The following is a 16332-nucleotide window of genomic DNA, read 5'->3' on the forward strand; positions in this document are numbered from 1 at the left end:
CCTCGAGCTTTCACACTTTGGTTCGGGATCCGGTTCAGCTGAGCTTAAGGCTCGGTTGAGTTTAAAATCTAGTTCGGTTTAATTCCAAAAGTTCAAGCTAAGTCCGATCGACCTCAAATCGTTCGTGCAATTAAGGAATTGGCGGATTCTGCGTTAAACCACGGACAAGGTCGGAAAATGTGTGAAAATCTTGTTGCATTCGATCATTTTTTCAGCTGACAAAAGAAAAATCCACCCGTTCTGGTTCAAAGATTGTAGAATCTTCACTTTTGGCTGTGGAGAGGATTGGATAACTTGATTATTGCCTTATTCCGATGTTCGACGATAAATTTGGATATAGGAGGATGTGAGCTCCTGCTAAAAGTTCAGCGTGCCGAGAGCTCAAGTTGGGTTTCAATATATACATATATATATTCGAAATATACATAATGTATATATAGATGGAGCACCTTGCGTGGTACGGCCGGGTCCTGGTTCAGGAGCTCAGCTCAGAGGAGTATACGTTGGGGCGTGGCTGTAGCAGATCCGCCTTGGTGTACTTTGAGCGGGCCAAGGATGCGGCAGATGTCCTGCGCCGCGGCATGCACGCCATATCCTTGGCGACAAGGTGCTCGTCCAACTGGTGCCAATAGCGATCCGGGACCATGAAGAGAACAAATCGGCGGGACACGAGCCAAGCCCAACTGGTGCCATGCACACATACTCGATCTGGATGCGGCAGCTGCTGTCCACGGATCAGTTGCGGCTGGTGCGCAACCATCGCAGATTTCGCAATCTCATCGAGCGATTGGCGGGCATTCAGTTTAAGGTCTAAGGGCAAGCACTGCGTTAAGCTGGACACGTTGCGTCTGATGATGTCCGGGCTGATGTCCTACAACCTGCTCCAGCATCTCTGCCAGCTGCTTCCGCTCGATTTGTTCTACAATCCGAAGTGCCTGGAGACGCTCATACTGATCGGCTGCACTGGGCTGCTCAACAAGTATCTGATCGCCGTTTGTGAGCGGCAAACGCAGCTCAAGGATCTGCAGCTGCGGCGGGATCGATGAGATTACGTCTTCGGCACCGCCATCAGCACTTTGGATTTGGAGGATGAGCGTCTGGCCAATCGGGAGCTCGTCTGCGGCATAAACGAAGACGAGTTGAATCTATTCAATGAGCTGGCAAACGTCCCAATCACGCCGTCACGATGTCCTCGATATGGGGTGGATTCTACGGTTGTTGATGAGAATGACTTTGGCGAAGAATTCGCTGAGCAGAATTTATATCACATATTTTGATGGGAATTACACGATTTAACGAACATAATCAACGCGTGGGACTTTCAATTGGAATTTTTTACATTTTTGCTGCAGTTTTTTTTGCCTGCTGAAATTTCTCCCAAAATAAAATTTCGAGCTATATCTGTACGATATTTGAGGGTGTCATATTCACCAGAATTTCGACCCGGAATATTGCTGCCAGATTTAGAGGCCAAACCATGAACAAAGAGCCAAACCTCGTGAAAATCGGATGGGATTTGACCGACTTATGAGCGTGGAAAAGTTTGACCTATGTCTATATGGAATAATAGCGGGTATACCCCGGCCGTGCCGTTGGTATATTTCAAAAAAATTCTCTCAAAGCTCTTTGAAAATGCGTTTGAGACCGATCGGATGGTAAACAAAAAAGTTTCATACAAACGTTTTTCGCGATTTTTTCACACATGCGGATAGAATTTGCCGAAACCCCGTCCTTGGAATCTCAACTCAACAACATAAGAATAACACAAGGCAATATTCTGAAAAGGATATGCAAAGGCTCTCGGTATATCCGTGCCAGGGATATCGAGAGGAAACGAGAGAGTTCTCAAAGCAGGAGACATAATCCGTCAACATGCCGAACAATACTTTGAGCCATCTCCAATCCGCTGGCTCTCCAGGAAGAAGAACTCGAAAAGAAGAAGACGAACTGGAGCTTGGCTTTCTAGGGCAAGCAAGAGTAGGACTCATCCACAGGCTTCTACCGGCACGCCGAAGATTTAATGCCCTACCAAACATTTGGCTCTGCAGATATGTGAGTATTTCAAAGCTCGTCTGACTTTCCAGCCTAGATTTTAATTGTAAATGACTTTAATATTCTTAAAAACAAATGTAAATTTAAAAGGCTGCTCTTGCCGCCTCCTGCGTGGGTTGGGGGGTGGTGGAGGGGATGGGCAGGTGTAAGGTCGAGGGTGGCACAAGGAGCAGCTGCAGAAGAAAAGCATTTAAAACATATGAAACACTAAACGATTCGCACACGTGCCAAAAATATGAAACAAAAATACAGAATATAATGCGAGACTGTCCGAGGGGAACTGCATGCGCACCGTGGTGCGCAATTCATTTGCATGGGTCAAAATGCGAAATGTGAAACGCAACTGCAGTCAACTATTTATATTTATACAAATTTATGCCTATATTTATGCCTATTTTTTTCCCTATATTTCTATCCATAATCATGCCTATAATTATGCCTATATTTATGCCTATATTTATACCTTTATTTATGCCCATATTTATACCTTTATTTATACCTTTATTTATACCTTTATTTATGCCTATATTTATGCCTATATTTATACATATATTTACACCTATATTTATGCCTATATTTATGTGTAGTTCAAGTGTAAAGTACACGCTGCAAATCACATTCAGACCACTGTGCAACTGCTGCATGGCTTGTAAATTATATAGTCGGTTGCCGGCGCGACAAGCGGCAAGTGCCACTCATTTTGCGCCGCTGCCCCTGCGGTGACTGCGACAGAGTCAGTTGCCACCAGCTGCATTCTCCAGCTCCAAGTCCAACTCCGGCTCCTGCTCCGGCTCCGGCTCCGGCGCCAGCTCTGTTTCCGTCCAAAGCTTTATCGGCTTTGAGCGACTGACAATTCTCGCCACAAACAACGGGCATATGCGGCCTGATCAGGCGTTGGTTACAAAAACTATCTGTTTAATTGTGTGAGCTGGAAATGTATCTCAGAATGAACGTATTTGCCAGACACAAAAGTATCTAAGAGATGCTCAATAAACTAAAAGATTAAAAAGTGATTTTCAATGCAAAAGTGCCCAAGCAATGCAAAAGTATCTATAAGATACAAATCTATCAAGTCCCAAAAGTATCTTCTGTGGAACGCAAAGTATCTGTAGCATAAAAACCCATTTCACAGATACAAAAGTATCTGTCAGATACAATTATGCCAGTAAGATAAAGAATTATTTGCGTGATATGCAAGCACTTTTACGATACAAAAGTGTCTAAGAGATAAACCGTATCTATAAGATACTAAAGTATCGAATCTCATCTGTGCGATACGAAATATCTGTAGGATACGAAATAATGTGTAAGATCAAAGTTAAATGTGGAGCACAAAAGTATCTAACAGCTAGAATTGTATTCATAAGATAGATCAAAAGTATCTGTGAGATAAAAACATATTTCAAACTTACAAATATATCTATAAGATACAGAAAAGTCAGTTGCTTTCTGTGAGAAAAGTCCAAATAATTGGGAAAATAAACAATCCGGGCAGGGCAGGGCAGGGCAGGGTATGCAGTGCGTCCATCATTGAGACGACTTGCGGCACGTCCTTTTTTTTTCGTACTGCTTGCGGTTGTTTTTTTTTTGTCTTTCGAGCTTTTAATCATTTTTAAACAACAACTCAAGTGGCGCGTCTGCACACACAAGTGTTAATGCGAGTGTGTGTGCGTGCGTGTGTGTGTGTGCGTGTGTGTGTGCGTGTGTCAAAAGCCAAAGAGCAGCTGCATGTATGCAAGTGCCACTCAACACACAAAACACACTCACACTCACACTCACACAGTCACAGTCGCAGAAGAGAAGTGGCAAGGAAAAAAGTGTTGCATACCCAAAAGGGGCCGCCGTTGACGTCGCAGTCGACGTCGCCGTCGACGCCCGCCGGGCACACAAAAGCACTTGAGAATTTATTTTGAACGCATAAAGTGCAATGAGTGGCCTGGTCTGACCGACCAACCAAACTTGAAGCAGCTCGTTTCAGCTGGACCCAAACCAGCCCCCCCCTGTTAGCCCCCCCCCCCGCCTAGCTGGCCCTTAGCCTCTGTCTGCTTAGCTGCCACTGCGGCAATTTTCCATAATTTTCCTTAATTGACGGCGCCATTCGCCTGCATTGCACTCTTAAAAAAAAAGAAACTAAATGAAAAGAACAAAAAGCAAACTCGCATTCTCCTCAGTTGGGAATGGCTTGCAATTTGAATTAAGACTATATTTATTTCATGATTAATTTTATTTTTTTCTATTATCATAGTTTTTTTAAAATATTTTTTTCATCGTTTTGTAATTCATGATTTATTTGATCCACATTTATTTATTTAATTTTTTTTATTGATTTTTGTAATATCTATTTAATTACTTTTCGATTAATTATTTATTTTATTTAATCATTTTTTGGTCAAGTATTTATTTTATCAATATATATTTTTATATTCTTATATAATGTTTTCTTTTAAAATAACAATTTATATATTTAATTATTTATACTTATTATTGCAATATCGTTTTTATTTTTTAATTTTCAAATTAATTTTTATAATATTTTATTTAATCTTTTATTACTTATTTATTTTAACTCTCATATTGTTTTTTTGTTATATTTTTTTAAATAATTTTTGACTTTATTATTTTTGTTTTATCGTGAAATTCTTCTTAATATTTATTCAATTATTTTTTTTATTAATTATTTACTTTATACATTTTTACTCATATTAACTCTTATTGATTTAGTTAATTATTTATTTAATCGCTATTTATTGTTTTGAAATCAAAATCCTGCCCCACGAATTTGCAAGTTGGTTCGAATCTTGTTTCGTCTCAGATAACAAAAACGAAATAGTTTAATTAAAATTTATGCCATTGTTGCCTTTGGGGGCCCGGACAATATTTGCTTTAGCTTTGGGTTGAAAGCTGTCCGCGCCACCTGAGACCCGACTGGATGGCATTGAGAACATTGTTGGCGCCATGTCACAAAGCAAAAATGATTGCATCCTCTCCGAAGCATATTAATTAACAAGTCCGAGTGCGCCAGCTATGGCGGTCCGACTAGCAGATACCCATTAACAAATATAGCTAGCTTCCTTCGCTCAGTGGAAAACTTCGGTATTTATAGCTCGATCTTTTTAATACTAGGCTGTAGGACCAGCAGGGATAGGAGTGACAGAGGGGGGGGGGGGGGGGCGCGGGGAGACATTCGAAAAAGTGAAATATTCTCCATATTCTGCATATACTTAACCCGATCCTATCAGGTGTCCTTTCAGGTATCACTAGCTCCTTTAATCGCCGAGATATGTCCTCAGATAGTTGAAAACCGATATTTATCGATTTTCGTCTAAAGCAAATAGAAGCCATTTTTGTTTGGTTGCAAATACTTGCTACATTTGTTTTATAAACTCTTTACAATAGCTGGCTAATATTTAATTATAATCTCTAATCTAAGCACAAAGATATGAAAATCGATATTTATCGATTTGAAGAAAAGCGTATTCGGCGTTTGGTATTTATATACTCAAAATTGGGTATTTCAAACGATATGTGCTCGTTGAACAGCAGATCGATAACAAAAGTTATCGATTTCCTGAACACGGTACGAGTTATCGTTTAGTTAAAACAAACTTGATTGGCCAGGCTCCACAATATGAAGTCGCAGCTTTTGTAGTTGCCGAGACGGACACACGGCCGAGTTAATTGTTGTCCGCTCAAGAGGAGTGGCCGCTTAACAGAGTGACACGATTCACAATGCTTTCAAATGAAATCTTCGCACAAGAGGAGTGTCCGTTAAACGAATCCTTACCGTACTGTACTTTCTGCCGTTCGTCTGCTTGTTACATGAAACCAGTTAACCCTATTGTTGTTTCAATTTCAACAGGGTATCATAATGGAAACGCAGCTTTGAACCGGCACGGTTCGAACCCGATTTGCAGCTTAAAAGCGACAACTGGCGTTGCACGAAAATGCCAGACGATACTGCCAAATCGATTTGCTTGTTGCAGAAGCAACTGCTGTTGTTGTTGTTGTTATGTTGCGCAATCAAGTTGTAAATCTATGAAATGTGCACTATAAAAACTGTGGCAACTCTGGCAACTCTTGCTGCCGTTCGTTGTTGTTCGTTCGTTTTCATTTTGGGAGCGCAACACGAAAAGTTACGCTAGTTTATGAAAAAGTCTTTGAGCTGTCAAACTGTCCAATTTGTAGATAAAGTTGCGACGCGCTATACCCAGTATACCCCCCCCCCCTTTCCCCCCTGCCCTTAGCCCCTCCGGCGGCTGCTGCTTGAGCTCTCTTTCAGTTCGCCTTTGTTGGCCATCATCATCTGCTGCTGCCAGTGCTGCCAGCGCTGTTGCTGCTGCTCCTTCATGTTATTTTTGAGCACGGTTTTTTTGTATTTTGTATTTCTGTATACCCTGAACCCACTGAGCAAAAGGGTATACTGTTGCTGTGCATAAGTATGTAACAGGCAGAAGCAAGCATCTCCGACTCCATAGAGTATAGATATATTCTTGGTCTGCATCAAAAGCCGAGTCGAGTTGTTTCCGATAATCGATAGCTTGTCCCGTTTTCAAGCAATCGATTAATATCGTTATCGAAATGCTGTTTCTTAAACAAATCTCTTAGGTATATAGAGATCAAGTATCTTTCAACCCGCTCCTCCTAGAAGAAGGTTTAGGGTATTCCCTCGTCGGGCACTTCCGACTAGAGCCCTCATTCTTGTTTTTTACTGAAAATGTTTTAAAAACTGGGTACAATTCTTTTGTGAGAATGCAGGTTGAACAGGCTGAAGGCAGCGGTCTCTTGCCCTGTCGATCCATTTTATATCCTTATGTTATACAATATATTATTATATCTCACATTAAATTATATGTATTTCATATTATTTTATGTTTTTTATAGGTATTTCTCGACAATATCGCTTGTGACGCATATCGTTCGGAGATTCAAAGAGGCCTGGTTCTCGTCTAAGTTGAAAGATACTTACTCCCACTACAACCCTCGATCCCTTTCCAAGGTATGTGCACAGATTTAGTATAGAATGGGTATCTGCTAGTCGGGCTTGGTTTTGTTATTTTTGCTGTTGCGCTTTTTTGTGTTGTGCTTAAAGTTTGCGTCTTTAAGGCGAAATATAAAAGTTTTGGGGCAACATGTTGTCAAAAAGGACGAAGCATGCTCTTAGCCGTGCGACCTTTCCACTCGCACACACACACACACACAGGCACACACAGACACAGACACATCTGCACACAATCATATGGTAACGGTAACATTCTGGCAAAGCTTGTCGAAAAGTTGATTTCAATATAAGTTTTACATTTTGTCCTTTAAGTTGCATGTAATGAGGCATATCCAGCGAGTGGCTCAAGGGACGGGGCTAGGGTATGCCCTGGTCTTGGTTTACTCTAATAGCTGTTACCCATTAAACTCTCAAACTTGATTAAACGCGTCGGGGGCCAGCTATTAAAACTTTTCTGACTTGATCCGAGTAGTTTGCCAAGTGTCGAGATTATTGGTGAATAAAATTTGCTGACGCAAATTGATTGGACAAATACCCTTCACCGGCAAAGGGGATCTTTGGCTCTTCTATAATGTCAAGCTAATCAGAATCAAGAAAACCAACGAGAAACAGAAATTTCAAGCTAAAATAGTCTGTGATTCGAACCAATGCGCTGGTCTAGGAGGAATGTCTCCTTCAAGGGTGCCAATAAGATTTTTGGTTAGATTTAGCTTCGCAGTAAGAAAATGCTGCTGATATCAGGCTCGAATCGCCTCGCTTAAGCAACATAGCTTAACATAACTCTGACATGGCTATAACATAGCGTTGACATAGCTTTAACATACCTGTTACGTAGATTTAACATGGCTTTATCATAGTCTTGACAAACCTTTGACATAGCTTTAACATATCTTAAACATGGTTTCAACATAGTGTTTACAGCACTTTAAAATAGTTATAACATAGCTCTCCCTTAGATTTAACATAGCTTTATATTAGTCTTGACAAGCCTTTGACCTTGCTTTAACATAGCTTTAACACAGCTTTATTGTAGACTTAACATAGCTTTAACATATTTTAAGCATAGCTATACCATAGAAGAAGCATACTATTTACATATATTCAACATGGTCTAGACAGCATTTAAACAGAGCGTTAACATAGCGTTAACAGAGCTAGAGCAGAGAGCAGATCTAGTTCGTAGCTCTCCACTTATCATTGATTGATATCATTGAAAATTGAAGCAGCCCAGGCAGAAAGAAAGAGTGAGGAAGAGCAGAAGGGGAGGGGGGGGTGGGATGGGAGAGATAAACAGAGTGAGAACAGAATTAGGTCCATACTACGACTCATAATACCCTTTGGCAAAGAGTCTTGCGCAAAAAAGTTCGTATTTAGCTCAAGTTTTGCAAAGCATTTTCAATAAGTTGGCAGCAACAATTTTCGGTTTTCGGCCAAACTTGTGCTGCTTCTTGATCTAGAACTTTAATAATTTGCGCAGCGCCCGCAAAAGTAGGCAACACTAGGATTACAGGCTCTACCATTGCGAGTGCACTATGGAATATGTAGGCCTTGTTTTCTGTCAAAAATTCTTTACCAAAACAGCTTTCCAAATGGTAAATTTAACATTGAATTCCCAGATTCCAGCCTGCTTAAAGCTATGTTAAATTCCAGACATGTTAACATAGCCAGTAGCTGTTAAGAAAACAGCTGTGCAGTTTTTATCAGCAACATCTTTCTCCAACAACAAACTTTTAATTTGTTAATTAGTGGCACAAAAGGTGCCACCAAATTTTCCATTGTGCAATGGGCGAGAGAGTGTGAAAGAGAGGATGGAGAGTGGAGAGTGGAGAGAGGGAGAGAGTGAGTGCTTTGGCATATTCTGTTACTTTGCGGCTCGCTGTTGTTGCCGCTGTTAAACTTGCGCTCAACTTGTGTAAATACTTTGCATGTAGTCCGATCTTTAGACGCTCGGCCGCTTAGCATTTCACACACATTTACTAAGTTGTTGCCAGCTGCTGATGCTCTGTTCACAATGCTCAACAGAGCATATTGGTTTTGTGCCAGCTGCTTGTCTATTCGAGCTCTGAGTCGCTCTCAGACAAATCGACAATCGATAACACGCAAAGTTATGCAAAGTCAGCTATATACATATATATATATATATTCTCTCAATATCTACTTCCAATTTCATTATATCGATAAATATCGATATCGCGCTTTGGTATATGCACAAGTTGATGTGTCTTAAATATGCCCTGAAATCGTTAGTATATATGTATATAGATAGATATTTTCCATACAGGGTGTCCTTTAAAGGGAAGAACAAGCACAGCCGCTGAATGCAGCATATCTCCTAGTCAGGTACGCCCCACTTTTAATGTACTCTCAAGATCAACAATATTCTCTTACTTGTTTCGGTACATATACACATATACTATTACAGATATGTACGTACTAATGCACTCAGACCGCAGTCACCCTGTGCACAGGGCGTGTCAGGCCGCGCAGCTGCAGCTGCTGCTGCTGCTGTGCATTAAATGGCCGTCGCCCGGCGGCACTTCTATGGCTGCATTGCCAAATTATAAGCAGTAAACTTTGATTATCATGCACACGCACACACACACACACACACAACACACTCACACACTTAACACACACACACACGTACATCTATGTGTACTCTGGGCGTGGCAGTCGTAAAATTTGTGTCATGCAAAATATGGATTTCCAAATGAATTTATGCGCGTTTGTATCGCTGCGGCTGCTGCCGGCTGCTGGCAGCATCACGTTCCCTCTCCCTCCCTCCCCCCCCCGTCCCCGCTCGGCACGTCCTTGCGTAGCTAAATTTTGGTAAATTTTCGCTCCATTCGTTTTGGGGCTTTGCGAGCCCTTGGCTACAAATTTGGTAATATTTTAAAGCTTGTTTTGCGTATTTATTAAAATTTCGTAATGTGTTATTATAGCTCCTGCCACGCCACGCCCCCCCTCCCCCCGCCCATCGCCAACCCCATCCACATCCGTGCTGATATGAGTCGGTTTTCCGGTTCACTGGCTATCGAGGTAAGCCAAATCCAAATCGTTTTTGGAGTCCAGCCCAGCCCCGCTCGTCAAGCGCTGTCAGTCGGTCAGTCAAAGTCAAATAATCCTTGTGTTCAATCAAAAAGATCAAACTGGAATGTTGCGACAGGCTCCGGCTCCGACTCCGGCTCCGGCTCCGGTTGCGTCAGAGGCCCGGGCACCTGTCCATCCAAGAAGCCACACGAACGCGTCAAAGTTAATGCCTAAGCCAAAGCATATGACTAACATTAACAGGAGAGTATATAATGAAGTGTTTGCACTAATTGACTGATTGACCGACTGATTGACTGATTGATGACCATCGAAAAGCACTGGAGCTAGCTAGTTTTTGAAAGGTATGTGATTTTTCCTTTGGGCAGTGCGAAAAGCAAATAGAGCACGGTCTTACGAAACTCCAATATGAACATTTTTTGCGAATGTTGCAAATGTGAAGTATGTGCTGTATGTTGCCAGTAATAGCCTAATTCCACTTTCAACATTTGTTGCTTGTAATAGCCTAATTCCGCTATCAACATTTCTTACATTTTTTGCGAATGTGAAGTATGTTGCCTGTAATAGCCTAATTACACTATTAACATTTCTTACATTCCTTGCGAATGAAGCAAAATTTTTCACATATGGTTTCTTATGGGAGAATGTATAGGCAACATACTTCACATTTGCCAATTGACATTCAAAAAAATCAATGGGTTACAAAAAGTTGTTGACCAAAAAACGATTCGTTTGTAAAGTCAACCTTTCTGACGATTTTTTGGTATTTCTCGGCCAGATAATGTCCGATTTTGGAATTTTATCCCATTTTGGACTCGTAAGGATCAGTACTATCGATTGGCATCAAAAAAAAGAAAATCTAAATTTTGGCCAAAATCGGTAAAATGGCAAGGGGTTACATCACGTTTTATATCTCGGGTAAATATTGTCCGATTTTGAAATGTTATACCTTTTTAAATTTGTAAGGATCCCCATTATAAATTGGCATTCAAACATTTCCAAAATCGTTGGGTTAAAAAAAGCTGTGGACCAAAAAACGATTCGTTTGTAAAGTCAACCACACTCAAGGAGCCGAGTAAAAGAGATTATTGTCGGGAGAGATAAAAGGCTGTAGATCAGCCGTATCCTTGCCGATCAGGATGTCCATTGGCCAACCGTTAGAATATATATTGAAAAGGACGAAAGTCCTTTAGACAGCCTAGATATAAGTACAATTCTTTCGGAAATTAACAAAGCCATAGCTCAGCCATATCCTTGCGGACGCTGACAAGTTCTATGTCAAACAAATCGTATGAACAAAGACCATAAACTGTCCAAAGGACAACAAAATCGTCCTTGCCGTTTCCCATATATGGCTTACTTTCTAAAAAGGACATTTTTCAATTAACCATAACTCAGCCAAATCCTGAAGGATATCGGAAGGATATGTCATTTTATACTCGTGGTGAGCACAACTATCGATTTGCATTCAGGGATTTCCAGGATTCGACAAAAAATTTCGTCGAAATGTTTCCTAGGGGGTTAGTCGCAAAATTAGCTAATATCGAAAAATTCCGGGCTAACTTTGCCATTTGAAGGACTATGGGGATGTCCTTTGGCCAGCATATAGTTCTCACCCTCCCATTAAAAACTGTGCAACTCAAAGGACGAAAGTCCTTTAGACAAAAAAGTTTTAAGGACAATTTTGTGTACTAAAAATAGGCCATAACTCGGCTATATCCTTGCGTATCCTTGCAAGTCACGTATCAAAAGAATTGTATTAGCCAGAACTACGACCTGGTCAAATTTCATTAAGATCGTCCTTGTAGTTTAGGAAATATTCAAGGAAATGTGTTTTCAGCCCATTTCCGTGCGCTTCGCGACCGAAATTTTACAAGTCAAATTACAAGTCTTGGGGATTCTTAGATGACCCCACATTTTTATGATGCAGATCGATGCAGGGTGTCTATACGATCCTAACGCACCATGTCCTTTGAAAATCTGCAAGGACATAACCGAGTTATGTCCTTTTTTCTTTACATAAAATGCCTTTCTATATTTTTTGCCTTGTTTAATTCAAATGTGTTTTTATTTTTTCAGACTGACAAATTAAGGACTGCAATGAGCTCTAAGGACCTTCACGAATGACAGAGCAGATTTTTGCTGGAACGGACTTTATTTTAAGTTTAAATAAGCTAAAATTCTAATTTATGCTCGATGCTGTGTAATTTTAAATGAAATAATTACGAAGATAGCATAAAAAACAATAAATTTATAAATTTAAACATAAATAAATCAATTATTTAATTGAATAAACAACCTGCTGTTTTTTTTATTTCCAAGGATTTCCAACGGTCGTTAAAAATCCATTGCCACCCATCAGGAACGTTGACAGCCGCTGGCTGCCGAGATTTTTCTTCAAATTTCCCAAAAATACCAGGCGAACAGAAATGCCCAGAAGGTCGATAAAAAATATTTTTATTTGCCGAAAAATTTCATTGCATACCCGAAAGGGGCGCCCTCGTCGCCGGCTGGGTGCCAAATTTTTACTAAAATTTCCCAAAAATACCAGGCGAACAGAAATGCCCAGAAGGTCGACAGAAATGTTTTTGCGGCCGAAAAATTTCATTGCATACCCGAACGGGGCGGGGCGCCGCCGTCGCCGGCTGGGTCGGAAATTTGCACTAAAATTTCACTCAAACACCAGGCGAACAGAAATGCCCAGAAGGTCGACGAGTTATCCGAATGAAAATGTTCATTGCATAGCATTAAGGGGCAGAAATGTAACTCATTCAAAATGAGTACTGTTAAGTAGCAGTTCATGTAAAAAGAGTGCTGTAAGGCCGGCTGTTAAACAACAGCTGCAGCTGCAGCTGCAGCTAATGTAAAAGGGCTACTGAAAGAAAAAGCATGCATGTTTTTGGACCATTTCAGTGCACATTTTGCAGGGATCTGATCCTTTATGGTATGGGATTGTTGTAATATCTGGAAGTGGGAAACGATTTGTAGTCTCTTTTTTTATTTTGAATTCGTCTTTTTATTTATATGTATATTTTATTTTAATATTTTACGTGTTAGGAAAACAATGCAAAATCATATTTAACTTATTTATAAGAAACTTTTGTTTAGCTTAATAATCGATCGTAATTGATGACAGATTACATTTAGTTAAAATTGTGTTAAAACTAATTGTGGTTTTATTTTGTTTTTGCTTTTGTTGTTGTTGTTGCTGTTGTTTTTTGATTTCTGTGCTAATTTTAGGGGGATTTAAGCAAAGCACATTTATTCACGCTGACGAATAAATTTGAATATAGTTTTATTCTTTTTTTTTTTTTTTTTTTGTATTTTTTAGCGATTTTCGAGATCCTTTCTTTCGATTCTGTGTGCAAAATGCAAACGAATTTCACAACAACAAAAAAAATTAGCTGATGTATAAAAGTTATTTAAATTAAAAAAAATATATATAGTATGTATATAAATGTATAATTATATGAAAAAAAAATGTATATAAAATATTTAATACTTTTTGCTGATGCGAAAACAACTTTTTTTTGTTGTTAACATTTTTTTGCGGCAAGTTTGTGGCCAGCGAAAAAAATAGAAGAAGAAAGAATTATAGTTGTAAATGCACTAATTTAGTAAATGTTTAACTTGGTCAGTTAGACTACTTAGTGCCTGGCTTTTATACAATATATTTCTATTAAATACAAATCAAATGAAACTGTTTCTTCAAATATATATCGAAAGGCTTTTGTGTCTCTGGTGTCGGGGCTTAAAACGAACTAAAAAACAAATGAAATGCAAAATCGAATTAAAATGCAAAAATGTTAAGTTGCTGTTAAAATAAGTGTGTTAGTGTCTGTTAAGCTCATGTCGCGTTTAGCAGAGGAATTTGCTGTTACTGTTGTTGTTGTTGTTGGGACAAAACAAGCACAGGGCGTTTCGTGCCAACTTAATGTGTGTGCGTGGCAACTGTACCTGTAACTACGTTTAGCTAGTTGCATATTAACTATATTTTTTGTTGTTTTTACGTTTACGTTTTTTTGCTCATTTGACAATTTATGAATGAATTGCTTAAACATTGTTTTGCTCATATATATTGAAATGTAATTTGTTTTGTTTTGTTTTGTTTTTGTCGCTGTTTGCAATTGTACAGCACTAGTAGCATAGTGTTGTGTAAGTCTTAACATGTACAGAGCATACATACATATACATATCTTTTGTTTACTTTATGATCTTGGTTTCTTTAACATTTAAATTGTTGTAATTAGTGTGGTAACTGTAATTGTTGTAGATTAATGTAAATTTATTTAGTATTCGTATTAGTATATATATATATATATTGTATATGTTTGCTGCACACGCATATTTATGCACGCACACATACATGCACATGCTCACGTATCTATGCATAAATATATGTGTGCATTTATTAATATTCTCTTGCTTAACACACATATACGTTACATCTATATAGAAATCTCTATTACATCATTCTGGGGGAGGGGTTTTTTTTTTAATTTTAGTTTTTTTGTTTGTTAGTTTTTTAGTTGCGAATGCAAATACATTACATGGGGCATTTAAGACTAATACACTTAGGCGCTAGACATTGTTTTATGTTCGAATTTCATTTCATTTTAAATTTAAAAAAAAAAAAAACCTCAAAAAAAATAATTACATATATATTTATGCTATATATTGTGGGATTTTTCTTGCCATAAATACATATATATATATATTATATTATATATATTTGTTTAGTTCGATTTATGTGTGGGTTATGCTTTAATAATTTACAATTTTATAAAATTTCTAACATTATGTAAATTGAATTTTACTTGGTTTTCTTTTTCTTATATATATATATATATATATGTATGTTTTTATTTTTTAAATATATTTCTTGCGTCTTTTGAATCAACTTGTTTTGAATTAAAAAGTTTTTCTTCTTGCTTAGCTGTAAATAAATGTGTTTTTGTTTTTGTACCGAACTAACTAGCCTATGCAAAAAAAAAACTGTATATATATATATATATCTGTATATACTATATAGAAGAAGGGGGAGTAGCATATGTTGATTTATTATTAAAATGGGATTTTTACATACTCTTGTGCTAATATGTACTTATGTGGGATTTAAACGTTTACTTTTTGTTTTCGTTTTTCGTTTTTCTGTTTTGCTTACCGATGCAATTTGTTTTGAATTTAGCTGCCTGCGTACTGTCCTTTTTGCTACGTTTTCTGTTCGCCCGGGTCACCCTGTGCGGCTTAACAGCAGCGCCTGCTGAATGCGTGTCGCATGTTCGTCTTGTTTCATTTATCTGTTGCTTTTGTTTCTCTTTCTGTTTCTGTTTCTCTTTCTGTTTCTCTTTCTAGTTCTGTTTCAGTTTTCATTTCGTATCGTTCCTCGTTTTAATTCTAAATTCTACATCAGTCGGTTTGGCACACAAGTCACGCGAATTGCGCGGGCGAGAGACAGAGACAGAGACAGTGACAGTGACAGGAGAGAGCGAGAGACTGAGAGAGAGAGAGAGAGTGTCAGAGCAGCAGCTGCCACTTTTAACTAGCTGCTGCTGCTGTTGCTTAATATTTAGTTAACAGCGGATGTCAAATGTGCTTGCATTGTCTTAACATTTGTTGTTTTATGTTAATTAACAGAAGGACTACAGCAGCATTTTATTAACAGCGTATGCTGAACTTGCCAGATGTGAAGTGCGAGCTGCTGCTGTTGTTGTTTAACATTCAGTTAACAGCGAATGTCAAATGTGCATGCATAGACTTAACATTTGTTGGATTATCTTAATTAACATAAGCGGCATTAAGTTAACAGCGTAAGCTGCTTTTGCCGGAAGAGCTGTCATTGTTTATGTAAACTGCTGCTGTTGTTTAACATTCAGTTAACAGCGAATGTCAAATGTGCATGCATAGACTTAACATTTGTTGGATTATGTTAATTAACATAAGCGGCATTAAGTTAACAGCGTAAGCTGCTTTTGCCGGAAGAGCTGTCATTGCTTATGTAAATTGTTGCTGTTGTTTAACATTCAGTTAATAGCGAATGTCAAATGTGCATGCATTTGTTGGATTATGTTAATTAACATAAGCGGCATTAAGTTAACAGCGTATGCTGATCTGGGTATCTTGGATGTGGTTTTGTTTTTGCGAGCTGCTGCTGCTGTTTAACATTCTGTTAAGAGAGTTGCACGCATTGTCTTAACATTTGTTGGTCTATGTCAACTAACAGCTGTTGTTCT

Source organism: Drosophila montana, unplaced genomic scaffold, assembly GCF_035044405.1.
Source record: "Drosophila montana isolate Dmon_TW-CO22-7 unplaced genomic scaffold, ASM3504440v1 contig_1687_1, whole genome shotgun sequence".
NCBI lineage: Eukaryota > Metazoa > Arthropoda > Insecta > Diptera > Drosophilidae > Drosophila > Drosophila montana.